The sequence below is a fragment of the Sapajus apella genome, unplaced genomic scaffold, assembly GCF_009761245.1.
Source record: "Sapajus apella isolate SASKATOON/1434 unplaced genomic scaffold, GSC_monkey_1.0 scaffold31, whole genome shotgun sequence".
Lineage (NCBI taxonomy): Eukaryota > Metazoa > Chordata > Mammalia > Primates > Cebidae > Sapajus > Sapajus apella.
The window spans coordinates 23077148-23104312 of NW_022436971.1; the positions used below are offsets into that span (position 1 = coordinate 23077148).

At 45.0% G+C, this 27165-nt stretch overlaps 1 protein-coding gene across 23 annotated transcripts in view; it reads left to right on the forward strand.

Moving 5' to 3' along the window:
• Window positions 1-27165, forward strand: part of MYT1L (myelin transcription factor 1 like) — a 525406-nt gene that overhangs the window by 39114 nt on the left and 459127 nt on the right. For all 23 annotated transcript variants that reach the window (XM_032294258.1, XM_032294269.1, XM_032294279.1 and 20 more), the window contains one exon: window positions 6678-6777. The gene's annotated coding sequence lies outside the window, so the exon portion shown is untranslated. The remainder of the gene's footprint in view (window positions 1-6677; window positions 6778-27165) is intronic.

Sequence of the window (27165 nt, forward strand, 5' to 3'; positions counted from 1 at the left end):
GACCTTCACACACCTGAGCTTCACGCACCTGACCTTCACACACCTGACCTTCACACACCCGAGCTTCATGCACCCGACCTTCACACACCTGACCTTCACACACCCGAGCTTCATGCACCCGACCTTCACACACCCGACCTTCACACACTGGCTGGGGCTCTGGAACTCAGAACTCATAATGCATCCTGTCTCCTCAGAATGGAGCAGCTTCCTCTTCTTTGTCCCGTTAGCAAATATGTCACATTTGATTTTCACATTCCAGTTTGTGATGAGTTTCTTCAGGACAAAGACCTGGACACTTTCCTTCTGGCCAATCTCCTGCCCCCCATCCCCAAGTGTCACCTCTTCCATTTCTGCTGGGACTAAATGCCTGCTACATTCAACCTTCTTCTGAAGTCATGGGCATGGGGGCTTCAGTTTCAGCTCCAACATGTAAAACCGTGGGCTTATCTACCTAACTGTCCTGAGCCCAGAACGTTTTCATTTTATGTCACAAAGGGATTTAAGCTCAAATCACAAATCACTGGTTTCATTGTCAGGAGGCAGGAAAGCTGTACCATGGCTTTGTAGCTAAAACCCAGAATCACAACCCATTTTTTCTGATTTTTTTCATCATTCTCTCTTCTTACCCTGCTTCTGTGCCTTGTCTCGGGGTCCTCAGCATAGAAGGATTTCATGTTTCTCCAAGTTATTCCTTAAGTGAAAATACAATTTATACTGAGTTTCATTTTTTACCTAGCCTTTTCCTTCCAGAATCTAAATTGATTTTTATGATGGCCCTAGAAGGTGAGTGGGCTGGTGTTGTCATGTTTTCTCTTTCTCCTCTTTCTCTAATGGAGGAAGTGGCTGTGGTGTAGAGTTCATGCAGCTGAGAACTAGCAGGATAATAATTCAAGTCTGGACATAGCTCTGGGCATTTCTTTTGAGCCAGTGTTTCTCACCCCTGGCTGCATGTCAGGATCACCAGGGGACCTTTTAAAAAAAATACTGATGCCTGGGCCTCACCCAGACCAGTTGAATCAGTGCCTCTGCAGGCAGGGGTCTCAGTGCCTTTTCAAAGGTCCTAGGTAATTTGAATATGCAGCCAGGTCCAGAGCTGCATCATAAACTGTGTTGTTTTCCTGCCTCTACATCAGAGCATGGGTGCGTGTGTGGATCTGGGGAACAGACACTAGCAGAATGCTGTCATTTAGCCCGTAATTCTTCCACTTGGCTGGCACATGTGATGAGCAATTAAGTTTTAGTGACTCTCTTCATGGTTATCTCTATGCCCACACCAGTGTTGTATTTCCTTAAAATGTAAGTCCTTTCATTATACAAACTGCATGAGTATAACATGTTCTTGCTATTATATGGTATGTCATAAAGCACACAGCACCCTAGTCCTCGAGATGAGGTCATCCAACGACTTCAGTATTGCATGCATAAAGAACCTTTCTAAAAGCAAAAGCAGACAAAGGCTCTGCTCCTCAGATGGAAGTGGAAGCAAGGGCTCTGGGCCTTCCCCAGCTCCCTCTCCTTGCAGGTAAACGTTTGCTCCATCAAGGCTGAGGGTGACTATGGGGCCCTCAGACATGCAGAGCACAGTTTCAAGACCAGGTTCTAGACTCGAATCTAGAAATTCTGACTTTCTTTCCTGCTTCTCTGCCCATGTCCCATAATTTGTGGTTGTGTGGCTGACATCATGAGCTCATGTGGCAGCGTTGTGATGCTGAGTTGCCAGTGCCAGTGTCAGAACATAAATGCCCGCACTCCCACTGGGGATCCCAGCCCTGCTATAGGGAGGTCTTCCCCAGGGAACACATTTCCTGTCAGCACACAGTTCTCTCCTTCCTCCTCCTCCTAGGAACTGCCTCCTGGGAACCTGCCCTTGCTACCAGGGTTGAAGTGAAGCCCTGTTTATGCTGTGGTGCAGGTGGGCTGGAGTTTGGGGATTTCTGGCTGCGACTATTAATTGTATCCACATCTATGTCACTTAAAATCTCCTCTTCAGGCAATACTAAGAAACTCACATAATGTCTCAGATATCCAGTGCTTTAAAGTATCAGTCATGGACTCACCCTGTGTCGAGAGGATTTGGGTTCTATCCACTTAGCCTGTGTTTATTCCATGGGTGGTACCAGTGAGGAGGCGGTATTTGCTTGCAGAACATCAAGCGGTGGTACAAGGGCTCTTCTGATTTCAGTCTTGTGGAAGGATGACTGTTCAAGTCAACACAGCCACTGGCAGGTTGTTATGTTTTTCTTTTTTTTATTACTGTTACTGTAGGCTGTTGCTTTATGCCTACATATTTGCAGATATTTTTTATTTAAGACCAACTTTTTATAAGATATATGTAAAAATTAGCTCACTATATGAAACTAGGCAGGCTTGAACAAATGATAATCAGCAAGTTGAACACTGTTTTTAATTGAGTATGAGCCATTATACTACTACCATGCTTGAAGTATAGGGAAAAACAGTAAAAGCCTAAAAAATGTGAACAAGCAAGCTTGAGTGCATTTAAATAAAGCTTTCTGGCCAACATGCAACAAAGCGTCAACCTATCTGGCAGTGTGATTGATACAGAATATTCCCACCTTAGCCAGACAGGTCCACCTGTTAGGATCTCCTCAGGGTTAAGAGGCAGGCATCACCCTCCTTCCGTCTTACTCTGCCATCAGTAGGGGATTCTGTCTGCACAGACAGGTGTCGTCATGGGCTCCATTTGGTGAGAAGAAATCTTGACCTCCCTCTGACATCATGAGCCACAGAAGCCTGCAGAAAAGCTACTTAATATGCAAGCCTATGACTTATATTGAAGGGTAGAACATTTTTAAAAGGATAATTATCTTGGAGAAAATAACTTTTATTATCAAGTAACTTTGAATTAAGAAGCTATCGATTTTAAGGAGAATATGAGCCTGGCATTCCTGAGACTGAATTGAATGGGTTACATTGTTCTCCAGGAACGAGGTGTTCAAGCTGAACATCTGTATGTGGCTCTAGTCTGATAAAAATCCAAAATGTAGCTCATTATAAAATTAACCTGATAAGTGGTACTCTAGATCAGCACTGTGTAATATAAATATAATGCAAGTGGAAGAATTATATATGTGATATTACATTTTCCAGTAAATGTTAATCATAACTAAAAGAACCAGATGGAATTAATTTAAATAATACAGTTATCTAACCTAAATATTATAATATCAACAAGTAATCCATATATAATGATTAATGAGACATTTTGCACTGTTTTCATGCTGTGATCAAATCTTGCGTGTATTTTACGTTTACGGCACATCCCAGATAAACTCTGTATGAGGCTGGTGCACGCCCTGCTCATCGCATGGGTGTACCCAGATAATGAGAAACACTTTGCTCAGTCCTTCCCAATACTTTGCTCTGTCTAGGCATATGACAAGCTAAGTTTGTTTAAAGTTCATTTTAATTGCATTGAGATTTGAGTGTGGTACTTAAGAGTGCTTGCTGAGAAATTAGATGGTCAGGAATCGAATCCAACTCCACTATTGACAAACTAGGCGATGTTAGACAAGCTATGTAGCTTCCCTGGGCCTCATTTTTGTGATCTGTAAAACTGGTGTAATGTATCTACCTGGTCGTGAGGATTAAATGACAATTCGTATTTAGTACTTAGCATGCAGTCCCTACTTCTAGGTCATTATAAATGTATCTTCCCTGACTCCACAAATGAACTACAGTGTGTCAGGAAATGAGACCAGTTGATATATCTAGGGATAAATCTGATGTCTGCTTGAGGAAGCCATAAAGCGGAGTGAGTAAATGCCCTAGTATGATCTGTGTACCTCACCAGAGAGTTCTTAATGTTAGGCCTTGTGTTTAGCTATTCCTCTACTTAAGTCCCCAGTAGGTTTAATTCCAAATTTCAAACTGAGTTGTAGAGTTAGTCTGGCTTAATAAAGTTTTAGTTTCATTGCTATTACAATTTCCATGGAAAGGCGAGTGCTCCTAGTCTGCCTAAAAAGTGGTGATATCCACATAAAAATAAACTTTATTTAAAAGACTACATGAAACAACTATTAATTAACTGGAATATCGATATGAATTTAAAAGACCAAGTTCTTACTCCAAAGTAAAGCTGGATTTCACAGGTCAAAAAGAGTCTTAAAGATATCTAATCTATTATCCTCATTTTGCAAATGAGAAAGTCATTCTGTGCTCCTGAAATTCTCTTTCCCATCTTCAGTAAATACAGTATTTATATTTTTTAACAATTTATTTTTTTAAAGATGACTAGAAATAACTCATGCTAGTAAATTTTCTGTAAATCACTTACTTTTAAGCATTTGAACAGGTCTTAAGTCAGAAATTTTCCACCAGGACGCTCGTGATGCTTAACAAAATGTTTAAAAGATAGTGTCCCTGATGTTATATAACTTTGTATAGTCAATACTCTGTTTTGATAAGCCTAAAGTTTTATAAGCTACTTGAGAATTTTTAAAAAGAATTCAAATAACGTGACTAAAGCCAAATCAAAAGCAGTGGCAATTTCAGATGAAGAGCGTGTATGTGTGTGTGTGCATCTGAGTCTCCCTCCCTTAGGTGATGGTAACGGAACGGAAAATAGAACTTGGTGACATTGCTTTGACATAAGTCTTTTCTGCTCCCTGCCTTCTGATTTTGTGCACCGCTCCCCCCTTCTGCAGGTGGCCTTCTCAAGTGCAGGTGGGTGTGGAGGAAAGCCAGCTTGTGCCCTGGCACATTTCTCCAAAGCCGCTGCCCGGTGTTTTAGGAAGATGGGTTGCGGGCACCCTTGGCCACAGGTGGTCTCTCCAGCCATGCCCAGGGGTAGTGAGCCGTGTGGGGCCACTTAAAACCATTAGACCACTTATTCTTGACTGGCAATAGGCAAGCACGCTTTAACCTAAGTAGAAACTAACTTTATTGTCAGTCATAAAGTAAAATTCCAAGACCAGACATGCTCATAAAGGTTTTCTAATGGGTTCTTTGTTTAATTTTTTCAATTTATTAGAAATCATCTGAAACTTGATATCTGCATTGCTTCCTTTAAAACTGTACATATATTTTATTTGATTTTAAATGATCTAAAATGCTCTCCAGATTTTAGTAATGAGTGACATTGTCCCAGAAGAATCATCAATTCTATCTGCATAAGAGAATGTTTCTGTGTGTGAGCCAAATCATGTCACAAATGCTAAATGTTTCCTTTTAGAAGAATGAAGAGCAAAGAATTGGAGTATCGGAGGGCTTGAGAAATTTGAGGTCAGCCTGGAGTAGCAGGAAGCACCCTTGAGTTGCGAAGAGCTGGTTTTGAACCCCTGCTAGGCATGCTCTAGCTCTGTGTCTTCAGGAGTTAGGTAGCATCTTGACACAAGGTACCGGGAAATGATAATGCCCACTTGGAGGATTAAGTGAGATGCTGAACTTGCCATGACTGACATAGTGTGTAGCCTCTCAGCTGGGTCCTCAGTCATGGTCGCAGTTGTCATGTGTGATGCTCTTACCACGAAGATCTCTGTTCTTCTGTCACCAGGAACATATCACAAAATAGAAAGTGTGGCTTCTAGGCAGGATTGGGAAGACCCAGAAAGGGGAGGGCATTCCAGGTAGAGGTAAAGAAATATGCAAAGTTGAAAGCATAGAAGAATTTCATGTTTCATTTTTCCTCCCACAGAACTGCTAAAATTGGAACGAATATGGTTAGTGGGTAGAGAAAGTTGAATTAATGTTCCAAAGGAATTATTGTCCTTTTCTTCCACCACCCCAGTTTTCCATGTGAACCTAGAAAATGGGAAATATCAGAACCTTCCTGCCTCTGTGCATGTTTCTTTGCTTCTATTTTTTAAACACGTTATTTTCCATCATGGCATTAGTCCTGATGTAGCCTTAGATCGGCAAGCTGGGTTGAGGCCCTTACTGAGCCTGCATAAATTGCCATATTGCCATTCATGGTGCGCCCCCTACATCCAGAACCTTCTCTTGCAACTGCAATCACTGCCTGACAAGCAGCCTCCTGGGCATGGAGCTCACCTCCAGTGCATCTCCCTGGTTAGGGGTCTTTGTAGAGAGGACAGAGGCTTAGGGACTCTCTCTCAAGTTCCACACAACTGACCTTGTTTTTTCATTTTTATTAAAGGAAAGACTTTTATTATAAAAGATGTACAACTTTGGCTGGGCGCGGTGGCTCATGCCTGTAATCCAAGATGGGCAGATCACAAGGTCAGGAGATCAAGACCATACTGGCCAACATGATAAAACTCTGTCTCTACTAAAATACAAAAAATTAGCCAACTGTGGTGACATGCACCTGTAGTCCTGGCTACTTGGGAGGCTGAGGCAGGGGAATCCCTGGAACCTGGGAGGCGGAGGTTGCATTGAGCTGATGTCACGCCACTGCACTCCAGCTTGGGCAACATTGCAAGACTGTCTCAAAAAAAAAAAAAAAGAGGAGGAAGAAGAAGAAATACAATTTTGAGGAGATACAGTAGGAGTGTGTAACTCCAAGGCCACACCTTAAATAAATTTCAGCAAGTGCCTGTGTGTCTGTGTGTGTGTATGTGGGTGTGTGTGTAGGACCTCCAATACTTTAATGAGAATAGCTCAAGATGTAGGGAAACTATCCATTCCCATTAACTCAAGAGAAAAGAGTCCCAGCTTCATTAACCATTTCTTCCTCCTCTCTTAACGTGCAGGGCAGGTTATGCGGAGGCTGTAGCTGAGGACAAGGCGCGTGTGGCTGTCACCTGGACGTTTGTCCAATCCACGTTGACATTTGAGGAATCGCAGCGTGTGGTATGTGAACTGCAATGAGATCTTACAGTTGTGTTAGGAACGTGAGGAAGGTAACAAGCAGAGCTCGCAAGGCAATGACTGATTTAAAATTCGGGCAATTGGGTTCTTTTCTACCAGTTATTTCTTACTGTTTTTAATTCTTGCATGTTTCAGTAGTATGACATCGTCTAGTCAATTACATGCACATGTTAAATTCATACATCAACTATTGCTTTTTCTTATATCTTTATACTGATGAGAGCATTGCCTATAATCTAAATATTTCATAAATGAACCAAATCAAGCAGAGAACTTGATTCAAAAGATAGTTATGTTTAATTTCCTGATTGTTCTCTTGTTACACTTATGTGGTACCTTCTGAATTTCAAAGTCCTCCCATCCCTACTTTTTCACTTGAGCCTGAGTGCCTGCTTTGTGTGAGGCCATGTTGTAGACGCAGCTTGTTCTCCTTCAGCCCTCAAGTAGCCCGTAAGAAAGTTGCCACCATACCTCTTAGAAATGAGGAAACTGAGGCAGAGGGAGGTCGGACAAGTAGCCACAGGTGCGCAGACTTCAGCCCTTACCTCCAATCAGAGCCCCACTTTGAGGCTTTCGTTTCCTTTTTCAATGGAAGTACATCCTTGACAATCATGTGTGTTCCTTTTGAAATCGACCTTTGACTTAATTGTGTAAAGGCTCAGCTCTGTTAAAGAAGGGCATTGCCTGACCACGTGCAGGTCCCAGGTCTGGACAGCCCTTACTGCTGGGAGACTTCGAAGCAGACTCTCAGCTTTTGTGGCCTTCACTTACTCTTCCAATTATGAGTGGGTGGAATTGAGAAATGCTACAAATTAAATTTCCAGCAAAGACAGAAATGAACCAATCTGTTGGACCCAATGTTCTCTATTTGCTACACAACTAATTTTTTTGAAATTCCTACTTTTTCAGGCATCACCTGTGTACTTTCTCTTATTTTTGGTGTCAATATCTTTAGCAACTTATCCTTTCAATGTAATTCTTTGCATTAATATCAAAGTGCCAGAGTGATCAAATTTTTAAACTTTTGTTTTCTTTACATAATTAGTGTATGTCCATTGTAGAAAAATTGAAATATTATAATAATAGACAATATCATTTTTAAAAGCACTGGAAATTCAAAAATTCAATGAGAACCACCAGTAGTATGTTGTTGAAAGTTCCTCAAGACCGATTTATTTGATCGTCTTCAAAAAGATTTTATATTAACGTGGGTCAAACTGTACCATTTGTTCTTTACCTTTTTCCCTTTATGCATGGTATGTATCTTCCTGTATAAAGAACTCTTTTTCTTTTCTTTTCTTTTCTTTTCTTTTCTTTTCTTTTCTTTTCTTTTCTTTTCTTTTCTTTTCTTTTCTTTTTTTCTGAGGCAGAGTCTGGCTCTGTCACCCCGGCTGGAGTATAGTGGTGCAATCTTGGCTCACCACAACCTCTGCCTTTTAGGTTCAAGCAATTCTCCTACCTCAGCCTCCCAAGTAGCCAGGATTACAGGCAAACGCCACCACACCTGGCTAACTTTTGTATTTTTAGTAAAGACGGGGTTTCACCATGTTGGCCAGGCTGGTCTCGAACTCCTGACCTCAAATGATCCACCCACCTTGGCCTTCCAAAGTGCTAGGATTACAGGTGTGAGCCACTGCACCCAGCCTGAAGAACTACTTTTCTGTTACCTTATTTTATTATGTTACCTTATCTAGTATTCTACTTTATGGATATACTAAATATACTTCATCAATTATTGTAATTTCCTAAGTTGGATTTTTAAATTTTTGCCTTATAAACGCGGTTTTAACAACTATTCTTTACCTAAAACCTTTCACACTGTTAAAGATTTCCTTAAGATAAATTTACAGTAGAATTGCCTGATCCAAGGCTATGAACATTTTGAGACTTTTGAGATGGGCAATATCTTTAGAATCCTGCTTCATTTTACGTGTGGTCATATCACTGCATGTCCTTTGCTATTGAAAACATAGCTAACCATCCAGTGTTTGAATGGTCTGCCATTACACATAGAAGTGTCATGAATTCCACCTAAGAAAAAACTAATCTCATAGCATAAATTTAATTTGTAAACCCCAAAAATGTATTTCAAAATATGTTCTAAATTCTCATAAACTCAGTTAAAATTCTGTCACTTTTGTTTTCTTGTTCATATATTGAATCGATGTATGAGGTGCCTACTATGTGTGATATACTGTGAGAGACAGTGGTGATTTGTGATGAGAGTATATGACCAGCTTTTGAGAAGTTCATCTTTTAGTTACAGAATCCACACTTACATTGAGTCTCTGAAATATGGTATGGAAAGCATTACATTTACTTTAAAAATGAAATCTCAGTATGAGCAGTTTAATACAGTGGCTGTTATTGTTTCTGATGTGTAACTCTGGAAATTTCAAGATCCACGCCACTAAATAAAGCAAGGATTGTGTTCATCATACCAAATGCCAGAGTGCACTGTGGGAGCATTTCTGCCCCACAACACCCACCCTTAAACGGTAGCCTTTTTATTGCTTCTTGAATATTTCCAGGAATGGATAGCTTACAACTCAACACGGTAACTTATTCCATTGTTGGACTGTTTTAAGGATTTGAATATTATTCAATTTTATAATAGGCACCTATTGTTCTTACTTTTAGCCTCTGGAAATCTACAGACTATGTCTAATTCAATTCAATGTAATGGATATATTTTAATGATCTACTATGTTCAGAATGTGTTATAGGTCTATGGGCTAATTTCTATTTCATATGACAGTATTTTCAATATTTGATATAGTTTTTCTAAATACACAAGTTAACAAGTTGACCTCACCAAAAAAATTGGATCATTAGTATAAGTCTGCTAAATCTCCATAAAGCAATACATTTTGGCCTCAGTTCTTGACCACTTGCACAAGCTAGCTGGAAAGACTTTTAATCAGGAAGACACAGCCATTTACTCCCCCCACTTATGTACATATTACCAACAATTATATTAAAAAGAAAACAAAAGTCATTTGCCCCACACTAGTACTAGTTACAACATGAAAAGTCATGCCACATGTATTAGTTTGTTGTCACACTGCCATGAAGAAATTCCCAAGACTGGATAATTTATGAAGAAAAGAGGTTTAATTGACTCACAGTCCAGCATGGCTGGGGAGGCCTGAGGAAACTTACAATCATGGCAGAAGGCAAAGCTGAAGAAGAAAGGCACCTTCTTCACAGGGCCACAGGAAGGGGAAGTGCTGAGCAGAGGGGGAGAAGCCCCGAATAAAACCATCAGATCTCATGAGAATTTACTCATAACATGAGAACAGCATAGGGTAACCACCGCCATAATTGAATTACCTTCCACTGGGTCCATCCCACGACATGTGGGGATTACGGAAACTACAGTTGAAGATGAGATTTCGGTGGGGATACATCTAAACCAGGTCACCACAGTTTTGTACATCTAGTATAAAACAAACCCACATCAAAAGCTGGAAAACCTAATGGGTCCCCTATGGCTGCACCCAGGCAAGTCGCTAGACTTCTCTAAGCCTTGGTCACTTCAGTCAAATGAAGGAATTAGAAATTTTTGGGGAGACTTTAACCACAAGATTTTAGGATGAAATTTTGTGCTTGGGGTTCTGGGGTTTAGCTCACAAAGCTCTGGATGTTTCTCATGTTATGTTTTGTTTGGATGAAGCTTCTCTACTCTGATGGGGTCTAACCCTGATGCAGTGTTGCACACGCTTACTCACCCTGCACACACTTCCGTGCTGCAGCCATGTCCTACGAAGTTGACCTGTGTTACCTGACTTCATCCTTAAGATAACGCGAGGGAAGGAAACATTGTCATCCCCATTTCCAGCAGGAGGGACCTGAGGCAGAGCATTATGTAATGTGCACAAGGGCAGAGAGAAGGTTAGTTCCGTTTAAAAGGCACCCATAGTCTGAGCTCCTGATTTCTGTCTTATACGGAATGGGCAGGTGAACGCCTTTACTCCTCCAAATTTTTAACTCCAAACAGTTTCTTAGAGTTGGTTCACTTGGTTGTCTTGGAGATAATGCCTATTACCAAGTCAACTTTGATATGCAGGAAAATGAAGCAATAGCAACAAATTAGCAACGTGTAAAGCTGTGAACCACACAAACGGGGCACGGATGCAATGTCTTACTAGTGTTTTGTGGTGTATTCACTAAAGTGACCAAATCTGACATCATACAAGCAGGAACAGTATATGCTCGAAATCCTCCTTACAGGAAGAAAAACTTCTCAGAAAATCCAATACTTTCCACTTCAGTCCACAAATGAATTTAGTTGTTCATAAGTATTTTCTTAAATTTCACTCCAATGTTTTCTGACTGATGACACTTACTATTTTTTATTTCCTCCTTTTCTGATACCTGTTTTAACTACTTGTTATGTCCATCTATTTGAAATTCCACATAATTTTTCTACCTCGAAGCTTTTGTTTCGTTGACCTCTTACCCCATCCTTGGCGTTATGCCACACGCTTGTCCTGCTTCTTAAGTAGATCAATCACATTAGTTCTTTCTTAGTTTACTTTCTCTGATTAGAAGAAGCTAGTGAAAGACATTCCCAGTGTGCAGTGTTGCCTACTTGACGGTATACAGTAAAAACCCTTATAAACATAGAATGGCAAATGGAAATGCCTTGAAGGCTGTCACTCAACCCGAACTACCTGGCCAAAAAGCTGGAAGGTAAAATTGAACTGACAGGGACAAGCAACCTGGGCATGGAACAGGTGCTGGTTTTCATTGGAGGAATAACCTCGATTCCCTCCCTCCCTCCCTCCCTTTCTTCTTTCCTTCCCTCCTTTTCCTCCCTCCCTTCCCTTCCCCTTCCTTCCTTCCCTCCTTCCTTCTTTCCTTCCTTCCCTCCTTCACTCCTCCTCCTTCCTTCCTTCCCCCTTCCTTCCTTCCTTCCTTCCTTCTCTCCTTCCCTCCTTCCCTCCCTCCTTTCCTCCTTCCCTCCTTCCTTCCTTCCCTCCCTCCTTCGCTCCTTCCCTCTCTCCTTTCCTCCTTTCCTCCTTCCTTCCCTCCTTCCCTCCTTCATTCCTTCCTTCCTTCCCTCCTTCCTTCCCTCCCTCCTTCCTTCCCTCCTTTCCTCCTTCCCTCCTTCCTTCCTTCCCTCCCCCCTTCCCTCCTTCCCTCTCTCCTTTCCTCCTTTCCTCCTTCCGTCCCTCCTTCCCTCCTTCCTTCCTTCCTTCCTTCCCTCCTTCCTTCCTTCCCTCCCTCCTTCCTTCCCTCCTTCCTTCCTTCCCTCCCTCCCTCCCTCCCTCCCTCCCTCCTTCCTTCCTTCCTTCCTTCCTTCCTTCCTTCCTTCCTTCCCTCCTTCCTTCCTTCCCTCCTTCTCCCTCCCTCTCTCTCCCGCCCTCCCACCCTCCCTCTTTCTCTCTTCTTACTTACTATCTTACTCCATTTTTTCTTCCTTCCTCCTGGACCCTACCTCTCTTCTTCCCTCCCCTCGCCTTTCCTTCTCTCCTCCACCCTACCCTCCTCCTCCTCTTCTTTTTCTTCTCCTTCTTCTTTCTCTTCCAGGCTGAATGGCTGAGTCATGATAATAATTCTTTGCTGTGTAAGAAGACATTATTGTCCTCCACACTTCCACTGTCATCACACTCAGCATAGCCTTGAAATATAGGAAAAGTAGATACTATTAGCCTGTGTACAGTCTTAAGCCTTAAAACCATGGAGTTTTGTCTTCTTTACTCAGAACTTCATAGTGGTCTTACAGCATCACAGCTGCTAAGACACTAAGAAATGGTAAACAGCTGAAAACGAAGATCCATTGAGGAGTGCTCTCCTTTTATTTTAAGAATCCTCTTAAGTAGTGGGGGGTGAAAGATAACAACTCAGACGGTCAGAGCTTCCCAGGTGACGCCTGCATCTCAGAGGCACAGGCTCCTGGGGAGGGGAGCACAGAGCCCTGGCGAATGTGCCTCCCAGAGCTGGGCAGGGGGAGCGTGGCTCAGAAGTCAGAACAGGGGAAAGAGAGAGGCCTTTTGTCCCTGGTAAGTTCCTGTGCTGTGCTCACCTTTCCTTAGGTGGCGTGGCCTCGGGCTCAAGGGGACCCTTTATCCCTTCATTGTTCACCACTGTCCCATTGCTTCCCTTAACAAGAAATACACAGTATTAAAACATAGCCAGGAAAAGTATAGCTTCATACATTAGATTCACCCCTGAAGTTTAAAGCATCAACTATTTAAAACGTCTACCTGATATTACATAATTACTGTTAATTTTTAAGTATGTTAATACTGTCATGACTGTGTTTAAAAATAAAGTTCTAATATGTTAGATATGCACACTGAAACATTTATAAGTAAAATTATATGATTTCTGGAATTTTCTTCCAAATAATATAGAAATAATTATCAAATAGGGGTCTAGATAGGTGACAGTGACCAAATCGCAATTTTGTAACTGACAGATATATGAGTTTGTTATACTGTTATCTTTAAAACTTTGTGTCTTTTAAAAATTCTCCACACTTAAATACTTCAATAAATGGGAAGTTGTGTAACAGTCACAGAGGGGGCATCATGCATCAGACCAACAGGAAATAAATCAGCTTTCTATCTTTGGATTCTGAGGATAAATTTCCCCTCTGCCACTCAGCTTTATCTTCTGTAGAATGAAGATAACAGTAGCCTGGACCTCTTAGAATCATTGTGGAGGCCACACGAGTTGCTGTGTGTCACATCCTGCGTGTACAACACACGTAACCCAACCGTTAGAACCTCACACAGAGCACACATACGGCCACTACCGTTAACTCGTAAAAGTAAAAACTTTTCTGTTTACTTTCCTCTTGAAATTTCTTAGATTGATTGTTGTTATATAAGAAAAAAGGCTAATTTTGTATATGAAAAGTATTTTGGAATTAATAGATATCTTTTCTATTTTGCTACCACAAGCAGAAATCACTTAATGACTTTTCTACTACTTGTAATATTGGATGGATTCCTGAAGATATTCAAAGGAATTATTGTTTTAAATTTTGCTAGGAATATACTATAGTTTTTCCCCTTCATATTAGGGTAGGTTAATCAATTAGGCAGCTTAGCCCTAGCACTGGCTGTATTCGGGAGTGTTTTTTCTTTCTTTTTCATTCTGTTGGAAAGCGCATACAGATTCATTTTTTCTACAGTCACAATTTTTATGTCATCATTTGTATTTACCTTTACATAACACCTGAAGGGCAGTAACTTTATAGCTGCTTAATCCTGTAATTCTTTATTTTCCACACGATTTAAATTCTAATTCATCCCTGTTACAGGAAAGGAACCACTGCCAGGACTCTAGACAGCTTAACTTCTAAGAACCCACTTTCACTGACACACACAGCGAAGGCTGTGGAAACGTGAACGTGTGTGTAACTGTGGCTGTTCAGTTTCCTCCATTCTGGCCGTGGTATACCTCTGTGCAGTCTGTGTTCCCTTCCCTGCCGTATGGGACTACCTGCCCACCCATGGGACCCCGTTATCCTTTACTTGATGCGAGGCAGCAGGAGTGGTTGTCACAAGGTCACCTTTGAGCAAATACTTGGTGCAAATCACCCTCAAGTAAGAAGGGTGAAAAGGTGAGTAAAGGTGGAACATTTTGGAAAATTAGGAATCAATCGAAACTTAGCAGATCAAGTAAAGGCACCTTCGTGGTGCTGTGGTCAAGCACCATGGGCTCTGGGGTGGGAGTGTCTGTTTGGATGGGCAGGCCCAGGAGGGCTTCCTGGTGGGCGTGGAGTAAAAGGCTCCGGCATCTGATATGGAGGCAACAGAGAATCATGAGGAGGAGGTAGAAAGCAAGCAAATGGGAAATGGAAAGGATATTCTCGTACGCACCTGCAGAGAGGGTGAGCATCAGTGAACGGTCAGTCTAAAATGAAGGCATGGTACATGAAGTCCAGCCTTCCCAGGCTGCTTTTCTGTGGCTTGGTTGCTAACAGCATCGTTGCATATGATGACCGGCCTCAGAGCTTGCAGAGCAGAAAGATGTCAGGAGGACCAAGCGGAGGTGGAAACTAACAAACCCAGGAAGGTAACCGGGGTCTTCCTGGTTCCCCATAGCCCTCCCCGTTGCCCAGCCTTGGATTCCTGAAAGCATTTCCCTGTGTGGTCGTAAATGGACTTTATTAATTAACTGACATATTTGTAACATTTTAAAGAACTGTCTGATCCACACCCCAATGAGTTAAATAATTCTGCTAGGAGGGATCGAGAACAACTGTCGTGGTCCTGGCTGGGCAGACCTGTCCGCTCAGGGCTGTGTGGGGAGCAGGCTCTGAGAAGTGTGTGAAGGCGCCGTGCAGGAGTGCAAGGGCACACGGGCTTTAAGAGCATTCTCTGCAGTGTGCTGACATCAATTATAACAGTCCTTACCCAGCAAAAATGTTCACTCTTGACAGGAAGACTGAAACATTGATTCACTTCACAGGGACCCTGAGGACCCATTACTCATACACCGCTGTGTCTGGTGGCCCAGGGACAGGGCTCTGAATGCTCACATTCCACCGAGAAACGCAACTGATGAATAAAACACAGCTCCATAAAGCAACAAACACAAGGCAAGGTAGTTTGTCAGGCAGAGAGGAGAGGCCTGCTGCGGCAAGGCGGGGCCCATCTCACTTGTGATGGCGCTGAAGGAAGCGCAGGCAGTCCCAGGCAGAGGAGGCTGGCTGGGACGTTCTCCTGAGGACAGAAAGAGGCGTGGAGGTGTGAGCGAATAGGTTGGGTCTGTGTGGAAGGTTACGGTGGAAAGACGGGCTCAGATGAGGGTGGGAAGACAGGTGACGGCAACAGGAAGCATGCTCAGTGTCTACGTGGAAAGTTTTCATGGTGCCTGTTGAAATGAAAAGAAAGTAATGCTCACATTCCATGGCCGTGGTAGAGAAGCCCTCCCCGAGCAGGAGCTGGTGTTTCAGAGCCGCCGACTTCATGTGGGCTGCAGCACTCAGGCATGAGCTCACAACGGGTGTGGCATGACCCCAAGGAAGCCACTTCCCCACTCCTGATTTTGTTCTTCTCATTCAACAGCATCCAAATCGCCCAGCGGAGGGTACTGGGCTTGGTGCATCATACAGGTAGGATGACTTCTGACCTCCTGTGACCAGACGTTACCCCGTAGGGCTGAAACCACAGAACACAGAACCGATGTTAAGGTATTAACCCCATCCTTTTAGGTTCAACCAGTGCTTTTAGATGAAGTGCCTGCCCAGAATCGCCCCAGCAATGTGATATTCTCAGGTGCGGTCTGTTTCCACGTGACTGCTGTAACAGGCACGTGTGTGCACACACACACACACATACAATTTGATTATTATATTTTCTTGAAATTTGTTTTCAAACATGTCTACCCATCCATCCTCCAGGACCTGGCTCCGTGTCTGCCCACGGTGGCATCCGACCACCAGCACTCCCCAGCTGTGGTCCCCACCCCATGCCAGTGTGGGCTCCGGCTGACTCTACCGCACTTGCTCGTGGTCCTGGCAAAACACTGCCCTTGACTCGGTGTGGCCACCAGCTTTCCTTGCCCCAGCCCCGACACAGCACTCCATAGGGATCAATATGTGTTGTTGAGCCTCACGGCTCTCGGAGTGGAGGCTCTGGGGGTCTCATGGAATGGCCCCTGGACCAGGGTGCAGGCTGCTTGACTCAGCTTCTGCCCAGGCTGCGGGAGGGCTTCACCACCACTTCTTCTCTGCCTTACTGTGGCATGCTTGAAAAGCATTCTGACACTGTGAGTGTAAGGAGGCATTTTACAAGGTCTACAGTTAAAACTCCTATGCAAAGTGGTGTTGTTAGAAATGTTGTTCATTGCAACCATCTGGCTGGTGTTAATGCTGTTTATTTTAAACATGCTCTCAGTACACTATACCTTCTTTCTCAGGCTACACCCCTTAGTCCAACAAATTGCTTTAGAAAAAAACAAGCCTAAATCTCCTGAAGCAAAATGCTTCCAATACTGGTAACAGAAGCTAAGAGAGTTCACTATTATGAGTGATTAAGAATGTCCCTTTCTCTATTCTCCTAAATGTTTTAGGAAGAAAATTCAGTTTATGTTGTAGGTAAATTCCAGTGACATTTGAGTGCTTTGAATGCAATAGTCCTCCCTTCCTTCCTTCCTTCCTTCCTTCCTTCCTTCCTCCCTCCCCTCTCCCTCCCTCCTCCCTCCCCTCTCCCTCCCTCCCTCCCTTTCTTTCTTCCTTCCTCCCTCCTTTGCTCCCTCCCTGCCTTCCTTTATTCCTTCCTTCCTTCATTCTTTTTAAAAATTTTAATTGATATGTAACAGTCAAATATTTTGGAGTTACATGTTTTCATACATGTACACAACATGTAATGATTATATCAGGGAACTGGATAACCGTCACTTCAAACACTTATCTTTTCTGTGTTGGGAACATTTCAATTCTTCTTTTCTAGCTATGTTGAAACATACAGTAATTATGTTAATTATAATTTCTCCATGGTCCCTTTCCTTCCTTCTTTGTGCTTACCTTTCTCGTTTTGGTTTCTTTTTGTACAAATGTATCCTATGGATAATTGAGTATCCGTAGGGTAAGTATTTGAAAAGTGTTTCATTAGTATTCTGTAAGGTCTTTATATCATTTATTTGGATTTTAAAAATGGAAACAAAAGATTTAAAATACCAAAAAGAATATGAATTCTAATTTCACCCACACTAATGTTTTTTGTGGGTGGATAAAACAACACTTTTACATTACTTCCTCACCTTCGGACATGCAAAGGGCAATCGACTTTTCGGATGTTTTTCCCTCCTGTAACCCAGATTCCCTCCTTGGTAGCCTCTCAGAGTTGCAGCACAGCAGTCCTCATGGCTGGGTATCTGTCACACGCCGACACACGCTCAGAGGCTCGAGGCCCTGGGGCAGGGGTCTCTGACACTCACCGCAGGCCCAGGCCCCGCTGTGCTGTGCTCCCAGTGCTTCCCACCCCCTCCAGACACTGGCTCTGGCTCAGCGGCCAGGCCAAAGTCTGGTTCTCAGGAGGATTACTATCTGCAGAGGTGGAACATTTCAATCCTCCTGGCATGATAGATTTAAATAGCTACCAAAACCACAGCCCCAGTCCTACAGGGACCTGATGGGACTGGAGACTTGTCCATGGCACCCATTTTCTGTATTGGTCTCTGTCCTTTCCAAATGTCTCATTTATCAGGAGTCATTTCCACATGTGTTTTAACCCTTAAGGAAAATCCCTGTTCTTACTCATGTTGCTTTCCTTCTCACTCACTATTTACCCTTTTTCTGATGGCTGAAGGCAGGACCAGGGCCAGAAGGTCCTGCAACAGTGAATAGGCCATTGGTGCCCCAGCAGAGGAATGAGGAGGAGGTGGTCAGGGAAGAGTCCAGAAATGTGGCTGGGGGCAAGAGTACAGTGTTGGGGGCATGTGGACACAAGGCCGGGCTTTGGCTTCCCTGAGAGACAGTAAGCTGCCCAGAAGGCACAGGCCCCGGAGAGTCCTGGAAATGACACTGTCCTAGGACCCCTCCACTGCAAGTGGAGAAGAGGCTGGAGTGGACGGGAGGGAGCCAGGGGCTGCAGGGGCACAGGCAAGAAGCTGAGGCACCAGGGGTGGAGATGGGAGATCCCTCAGAGGACTGGAGGTGCAGGGCCAGTGGGATTTCCTGACCAAACAATCACAGGGCATGAGAAGGAGATGCATCAGGGGTGACTTCCAAGAGCTCCCTGAGCAGCCAGTGGAGTGAAAGCGCCATTTGCTCAATTGGCAAAGCCTGGCGGGGAAGCACTTGGGAGGGACATCCAGAGATCCGCTTAGACGGGTTATGCCGAGACGCCGGCTTCTCATCTAATGGAGAAGCTCGTAGTTGAATACGGGCTTCAGGAGTTTGGAGGAGAGGCCTGTGCTGGAGGTGACACCGCTGAAAGAGTCAAGGCAAAAGCTGTTTCTTTCGTTCCTGTCCAAACTCCCAAACATGCACACACGAAAGCGTGTTCCCCTGAGAGCTGGTCGTTTAGTTTTGTTTTCTACTCTTTTCTTTTAGTTTGGGATCTGACCATTACTTTCTTTAAGCAAAAGAATGAGATTGAGAAGTAACAGTAAAGGAAAGACACCCATCCCGGGGCAGGTGCACCTCTGAGAGTACCAGGGCTCAGTGAGGCCGGGAGGAGGGTGAGGAGGCTGGGAGGAGGGTGAGGCTGGGAGGAGGGTGAGGAGGCCAGGAGGAGGGTGAGGCTCGGAGGAGGGTGAGGCCGGGAGGAGGGTGACGAGGCCGGGAGGAGGGTGAGGCCGGGAGGAGGGTGACGAGGCCGGGAGGAGGGTGAGGCCAGGAGGAGGGTGAGGAGGCCAGAAGGAGGGTGAGGCCGAGGAGAGCCAGCTGCGGGTGTCCGAGAGGCCCAGAGAATGTGGGAGGTTGGCTGGTGCCAGGAATGGGTGATGACAGGGCTGCAATCAAGCAAGCGTTGGGAAGAGAACTGGACAATGAGGGTGTCTGTTGTCCTCAGCTTCAGGCAGGCCAGGCGGGTGTCACTGCAGCTGGTGGGAGTGCTGGGTGGGGCAGTGCTTCACCGGACCCGTGCAGCCTGGGAGTGGCTAAGAGCAACAGGCAGAATGAATCACAAACACACTCTTCCCAGCCTCTAAATTTCTCTGAATTCTGTTATCTCCTTTTGAAGATCTACGGTTGATCCACCCACTTCATAAAAACACTGCCGGTATGGACTGAACTGTGTGTCCCTCTGAAATTCATAAGCTGAAACCCTCAAACCCAAGGAGGCCATTGGGGTAGAAGGAGGTCATGGGCATGACATCGCTGCCCAGGGAGCTGGCACTTTTGTAAGAAGACTCAGCAATGCCCGAGTGCTTTCTCTGCCACGTGAGGACAGGGGGGTGTGGCTGTTTGACAGCCAGGACTCAGGCCCTCTTTAGAAACCAAACTTTGTGACTTTTGATGTTGGACTTCCTCCTCCTAGAACTATGAGAAAATGACTTCTGTTTTTTAAACACCCAGCCTCTGGCATTTCGTATGACTCCCATAACCACCAGATGACCTCAGCGCCTCGGCTCAGAGAGGCCATCTGGCCAGGCGGCTCTGTTTGTTCCCTCCAGGAGACGTGAAGACAGTTCTGCCTCTAAAGACAAACTGTGGCCTGCAGCATGAATTCCTACCGTTCCAGTGGGGTGGGAGCTTTCCAAGCCGTCCACCCCCCGCATCACATCATGGCTGATGTGAGTGAACGTGGTTTTAGGAATGGAGGAGCTGTCTTTCGTTAACTGGAATACACAGAAGGAGGGAGCTGCACAGAGCCTTCCCCAAGTGGGTGCTCTTGGACTGTGCAGGCAACTGAGCTTTTAATTAGAATCTGAGCTCCTCGAATTCTAATTTAAAGATTCATACTGTTGGCACTGTGTCCACTTGTGACCTAGCCAAAGTGTTGAAACAAAGAAAAACAAAAGGGTCACTTTGCCAGTTCCTTGCTGTACATCAGAACGCTTCACTGCAGACATGATTCATGGTGAGAGTCCCGTGAACACGTGCACACGCGCAGACACAGGACCTCTGGAGCCAGCACAGCCGCAGCACCCCGGAAGCAGGAAGCGGAGAACACACAGCCACGTCCTTGACATGGGCAAGGAGCTTGTTCGTTCTGACATCATAAACTCAACAATAAGACCAGGAAGGGAAGAGAACAGCTGGTCTTTAAAGAGGAAGGTCATGATGAGCAGGACGCCGCACCGCTTTGCTCCGTGTGGCTGACATCTCCGTCTCCACAGCCTCACACTGGCTGGGAGGGGCGCGGCATCTTGACCAGGCGCTTCAGGGCAGACAGAGACTGCTGTACTTTCTTTATTAACTACTTTCGCTTGATTGCCTATTGTCCTTAATGTCCTTTTATGGCTACGCTTAAAGAATTCCTGAATACATTGGGTACCAATTAGGGAGATTGGTCATAATTGTTTCATTGTTCGTGTGTCATTTTGGGGGGCAAATCTCAAGTGAAACAGCCCTCTGATTAAGTGACACATCACTCCTTTCTCTTCCTCTTCATCCATCCTTCTATCTGGCACATGGTAGAGACTCGCAGACAGATATGCAAAGGGGATACATGATTTCGTGTGAATGTACAAGACACCATGCTGATGACTGAAGAAATGTGGGGTGGCAGGCGCAGGGTGCTCTCAGTCCATGGCTGTCTACGATACTGTGTGAGGCTGCCCAGGCTGCTGTCACCAGACACCAAAGACCAGACGGCTTCAGCAACAGGCATCATTTCTCCTCGCTCTGGAGGCGCGGAAGTCCAGATGAAGATGTCTCCAGATCTGGTGTCTGGCGAGCGCTCCCTTTCAGGGTTACAGACATTTTCTTCTGGCTGCATCATCACCAGGTAAAGACACAGAGCGTGGCCCTCTCTTCCTTCTGAAAAGGACAGCAGTCCCTTCATAAAGACGCTACCCTTATGACCTAATGACTCCCCAAATGCCCCACCTCCTGACACCATCACATCAGGGCTCAAGACATGAACTGTGGAGACACACAAACATTAGCCCACAGCACATGTGCCTATGTCGTATATATGATTTCTAATATTAGATCAGAAGTCATGAATCTCTTTGGAGGCACAGATGAAGGACTGTATGATTTGGACATAGCAAGAGATAATTCTGGCTGGGAGAATCAAAGAGGATTGAATTTATGCAAATGGACCCACTGTGATTCTGCCTCCTTGACTGGAGAAAAGAGGTTCAGGCAGAAGGCACTACAGAGAAGAAAAGGATCAAGATGTTCAGCAAGACGTGAGAGCCTTGATGTCAGGCTGAGCCGTGAAGGCTTCCGGGGCACGTAAATCCAGGGGTTACTGGAGATTACTGGCTCACGGATGGCAGATGGCACTTGGCTTCCAAACCTGGATCTGTTGGGAATCTCTGTGGCAGCATGGAGGGAGAGAATGCAAGGGAGAAGCAGGATGGGAGTCAGGAAGGGAATGAGGCTGGCAGCAGTGACCTAAAAGCTGCTGACTGCACAGAAAGCACACACATCCGTTACCTCCTGAAACCTCCACCACCTTCAGATATATGTGATGGGGAGGAAGGCAGCAAACCACATTGCTGTGTATGTACCTTTGCAACAATCTTGCATGCTCTTCACATGCACCCCCAAACCTAAAATGCAGTAAAATATATATATATATAAAGAGATGGGAGGAGCATGAAGACACTGAGAGACACTATTGCAGGGCCATTCAGAATGTGGGCTGCAGCAGAGCAGGGCCACAGGTTCTTTGTAACCCACACATCCAGATAAGCACACAGCCTGAGAATATAGGAGCTTCTGTAAATTCGAAAGCTTCGAAAAAAATTCAACGGCATGATCATTTCAAACAAATATTGTAAGGCGTCTCATAAAACAATTAGTCTAAATAAGTGTGTGGGAATCTTTAAACATCCTCACCCGTTACCTCCAGGTAATTTAGCAAGCGTTGAGCCACAGATGCCATTAGAAGGCCCTGATCCCTGAGCCTGGCCCAGGCCTGTGTGCACCCCACACGCAGGAGACTGCGCTGGTGGAAGAGACACACGGTCACCAGTCTACACATCTCCCCGAATACCTGGGTACACTCTGTAACAATGTCCGCAAAGAGCCACCTGCTCAGGTGTGCAGTAAAACCGAGTTAATCCAAGAGGCATTTCTGTTCGACTTGTGAATGGGTTATTTGGGTTTTCTTCACTCTTCCCTACAGATTTATCTTCATAGTAACATTTTACTTAGGCTAACAGCTAACTGAGTTTGAATTCCCTAAACATATAATTCTTGATTTCCAGGCAGGGATGTTGTTAGGCTCTGTAAACGGAAGGCAGCGCAGGGTTAACAACTGCCACCGGTTACCTCCAGGCGGAAACACGCCAGTGAGAGCAGCTCGCTATCTACCGGAAATCAACGAAAACCGGAACTCCCCTCGCAGATTTCCTGGCATGATTTTCCAGCTGAACTTCCTTTATTTTATATATATATATATATATATATATTTTATGGCATTTTAGGTTTTGGGGTACATGTGAAGAGCATGCAGGATTGTTGCATAGGTACACACATGGCAGTGTGATTTCCTGCCTTCCTCCCCATCACCTATATCTGTCATCTCTCCCCATGTTATCCCTCCCCAGTCCCCACCCCCCGCTGTCCCTCCCGCTTCCCCCCAACAGACCCCAGTGTGTGGTGCTCCCCTCCCTGTGTCCACGTGTTATTGTTCAACACCCACCTAGGACTGAACTTTCTTACCATTGATTTCCGTTTGTCAATTTATTACTCAGGACAAAAAAGCTTTAAAACTTTTTTTCTGATCGTTTAGTGTTAAACAGCAACTTTTGTTACACGTATTACTATTTTTAGGATAAGAAATTCATGAATCATTTTCATAGGCTATTTGTGGTCTAAATGTGGGGAAACTGACCTTAAAATAAAATATTTTGCATTTTAATCACAATTGTTTCCCGCCTTACATTTCTTCTCTCTTTTCCACCACGTTCTCCATACTGATGTGCAAATTTACGGAGAATGAGGCCACTCACCTCACTGAACTTTAGAGTAAAATGTGTGGAAAGTAAATTTCTGTCATATCTGTACGTAATCTACCTCTAGATAGATTACTTTATTATTTCCATACTTTTTATTAGCTCTCATGCCTAGTTAACAATGACAGAAAACCTTATTGATTATTTGCGACTCAGGAAATAAATTCTTCTATGCAAAGTAGACAAATGCATGCATCAAATGGATGTGGGCTTATAGGGAACTGGAAAATGGCCTTATTTTAAACTCTACCTTATTTTGTAAGTCCATTTATAACATTTTGGAATTCGCATCTGCTATCCCCTCCAAATCTCATCCTTTATTAACACTCATTAGAAGGGTAAACATTCGATGAACGTTGAAGTTGGACATGCAGAGCGAGGACTGGACACTTGAATGTAAAGGGACTTGAATGGTGTGGGAGTTTAGGATGCGGTTCTGAGGGCTCTGTCCTTGGTTTCCTTTTCTCTTTTTTGACATACTTGTCTTAAGGCTGGTGTCCATTCCATGATTTTATCTCATCTCCACAGCCGAATTTCACATCCCTGACTGTAGCTGGCAGAACCCAGGCACCTCCTTGCAGGACATTTCTCCTTCGATGCCTCTGGGCTCCGTGAGCTCAGCGCACGCCTACCACACTGGGTCTCTTCTTTCATCTGAGTTCATGCTCACTGGGTTGCACCCTCCCCTTCAGCCCACCAAGAGGAGAGCCACAGGCCCTCCTCAGCCTTCCTGTGCGCTTCTCCTAAAACCCAGCCATTGAGGAAAGCCTGTTGCTTCCACCTGGGGCATTATTTTTCCATCCAGTCCTTTATTAGGTTTCATCCTCCTCACTTTCCTCAATATGATCCATCTTCACATCCGCTCCTTACACAGCTCCCAATTTTCTTTCTAAAGGGGACTAAAGCATGCACTTTGAACCTTCATGTGGGTTTACACTCAGCTCTGCTTTCTACCTGTTTGGGGGTCCTGGGAATTCACTCAACCTCTCTGAGTTTCAGTTTTTTCATGGAGATGCGGGTGAGGCCCCTGCGCATGAGCTTCCTGCGAGGGCAAGGGAGACTGCGAGGCAAAAGCCTGCCCCTCCCCGCTACGTGCTGACTGTGAGGCCACCTAAGTGGCAGCAGCCAGCACACGGCTGCTGTTCTCTTCTCAGACTTTGCATTTCGGGTACCATTTGCACAGATATCAGCTGCTCCCAGGCAGGCCCTGCCTTTATGGCATCTGCAAACTCTCTATTCACCTTTGTCCTTGGCTCAGTTTCCCCACCTGGCTCACTCTGGCTCACCGTGGCTGTGGGACCCAGTCCTACCTGTGCCAAAGCACTGTCCATCTACTGCTCAGGTTGCTGGCTGGATCCCTGTCTGTATGAGACTGTTCTCATGCTGCTCATGAAGACACTCGAGACTGGGCGATTTATAAAGGAGAGAGGTTTAATACACTCCCAGTTCCACATGGCTGGGGAGGCCTCACAATCATGGTAGAAGGGAAAGGAGAAGCAAAGCCACATCTTACATAGTGGCAGGCAAGAGAGAATGAGAGGCAAGCAAAAGGGGAAAGCCCTCATCAAACCATTAGCTCTCGTGAGATTTATTCGCTCCCACAAGAACCGTGTGGGGGAAATGCCCCCACGATTCAATTGTCTCCCACCAGGTCCCTCCCACCCCATGTGGGGATTATGGGAGCTAGAATTCAAGATGAGATTTGTCACTGTCCTTGCTTCTTCTCACCACACCCTGCCCCACTCTCTGCTCTCCTGCCATCCTCAATATCCTAACTGGTCCCAGCCGGGAACGGTACCACATAGAGCCACTGTGAAATGCTGTGGTCCCCACCCTGCCCCACCCCATGAATAAGTTTGCTACTTTGGCCTTGGTGGCTTCCAGACAAACTCAGAAGAGCCCTTTGGGGACTGAGCACTCCCATCCTCTCTGCCAGTTGGTGTAAATACTGAGGTCTTGTCATGGGAACCAGCCGCTGCTCCTGAGGCAGTGTCATGAGTTTCCTTTGCGCGTGGAATGAATATTCCCACGGGAGCAGAGTCCTATTTTGGAGAAGGCAGGGACAGTGAGTCTGGGGGATCTTAGCCAAAAGCCTGGCTGCTTCATGTGCCAGTTCTGAGCTGCATGGGGTTATTTGACTTCCTTGAGAATCACCTCATTAACCTATAAAATGGAGATAATACTAGAATCTGCCTATAGGGCCGTGGTGAAGACAGAATGAGGCAGTGCTTGTGAAACTCTCGGAATGCCCCCTGGAGCATCAGCGGGTGTGGAGGGCTGCACTGCATTTGCCCGGCTGCTGGTTGCCCCCACAGACCTGGACCCGCAGCTGTTCTCTTTCCAACCTCCATGGGAGGCTGAGCCACCTGCAGTCCCGCTCAGCATTGCTTGGAAACCCTCTCCCCAGGCAGCAACTTCACACTTCACAGCCTTCCGGGTTTTCCTCCCTCCACCCATGCCTCCTTAGGACCCCAGATCCCACCAGCCTCAAGCTTCTGCCCTTCTTTTCCATCATTGTCACCATCAAACGTAAATGTCTCCGTTACTTGCTATCTACCATGAACTGCTCTTCATGTATTTGGGTTATTGAACTTCATGCTTCCACAACCATATAAAATATCTGTATTTTATAGACAAGAAAACTTTACCAAAAGGTTAGAGAATTTTTCTCGCAGTCACAGCTTCTAGGCCCACACTCTTAAACAATGAATTTCTTCGCATGCCACGCATGCACCGTCCAAAGTCATCCAAAATTCCAATTACACTCAGCAGGAAAGCCCGCCTGGGTCCTCTGTGCTCACTGTCCAGCTCACTCTGTATTCTCTTCTGCATGCTGCTGCCTGCAGCTCTTTGAGCTCAAGGACTCGCTCTTATAATACAGCTACCTTTATTAAATATTTGTTTGTACCAGGCTATGTACCGACTGTTTCACTTACATAATCTTACTTAACCCTGATGACAGCCTTAAAGGGTAGATGTCATTATTCTCATTAAAAAAAAAAAAAAAAAGACTGGTTGGGCATGGTGGCTCAAGCCTGTAATCCCAGCACTTTGGGAGGCGGAGGCAGCTGAATCACCTGAGGTCAGGAGTTTGCGACTAGCCTGGCCAACATGGTGAAACTCTGTCTTTAGTAAAAATACAAAAATTAACCAGGTGTAGTGGTGTGCACCTGTAGCCTCAGCTACTTGGGAGGCTGAGGCAGGAGAATCACTTGAACCCAGTAGACAGAGATTGCAGTGAGCTGAGATCATGCCACTGCACTCCAGGCTAGATGACAAGTGCAAAACTCCATCTCAAAAAAAAAAAAAAGAAAAAATTAAAAAAGACTAAATTTTAGTTGCCCGAAATGTTATCACCGGTAAGTTACAGAGCAGGAATTTGAACCCAAGTCTGGCTGCCTCCAAATGTTGTGCTTAGACTTACTCCTTTGCTCGGCTTTGCATCCTCTTTAACGTTCATTCTGTATTTTGTCATGAGAAGTGCTTTTAAAAAAAGTTGCTGAATTTATTTGGGTCCACTGGGTTTTGCTGTTGCATAATTCTCCTAGAGGAGAGCTGAGTTCCTCTAGACATTTTCATGATTCATGACCTCCCGGACTGAGCTTCAGTACTGACCTTTCATTGACGTTCAATGTCAGCTTCACGGTGTGCAGGGGCTGTTCGGGGACCGTGGTGCATCCTCAGCCCACAGGGGCGTTCACACTCAGGCGAGCCCCACGGCCCTGAGTGGCTCGGGCCAGCACTGCACAGAACCTGCAGTTAAGTCCATCGAAGGCAAAGCCGAATGAATGCCTTACTGGTCTTCTCAGCTGATTAAGATTGTTA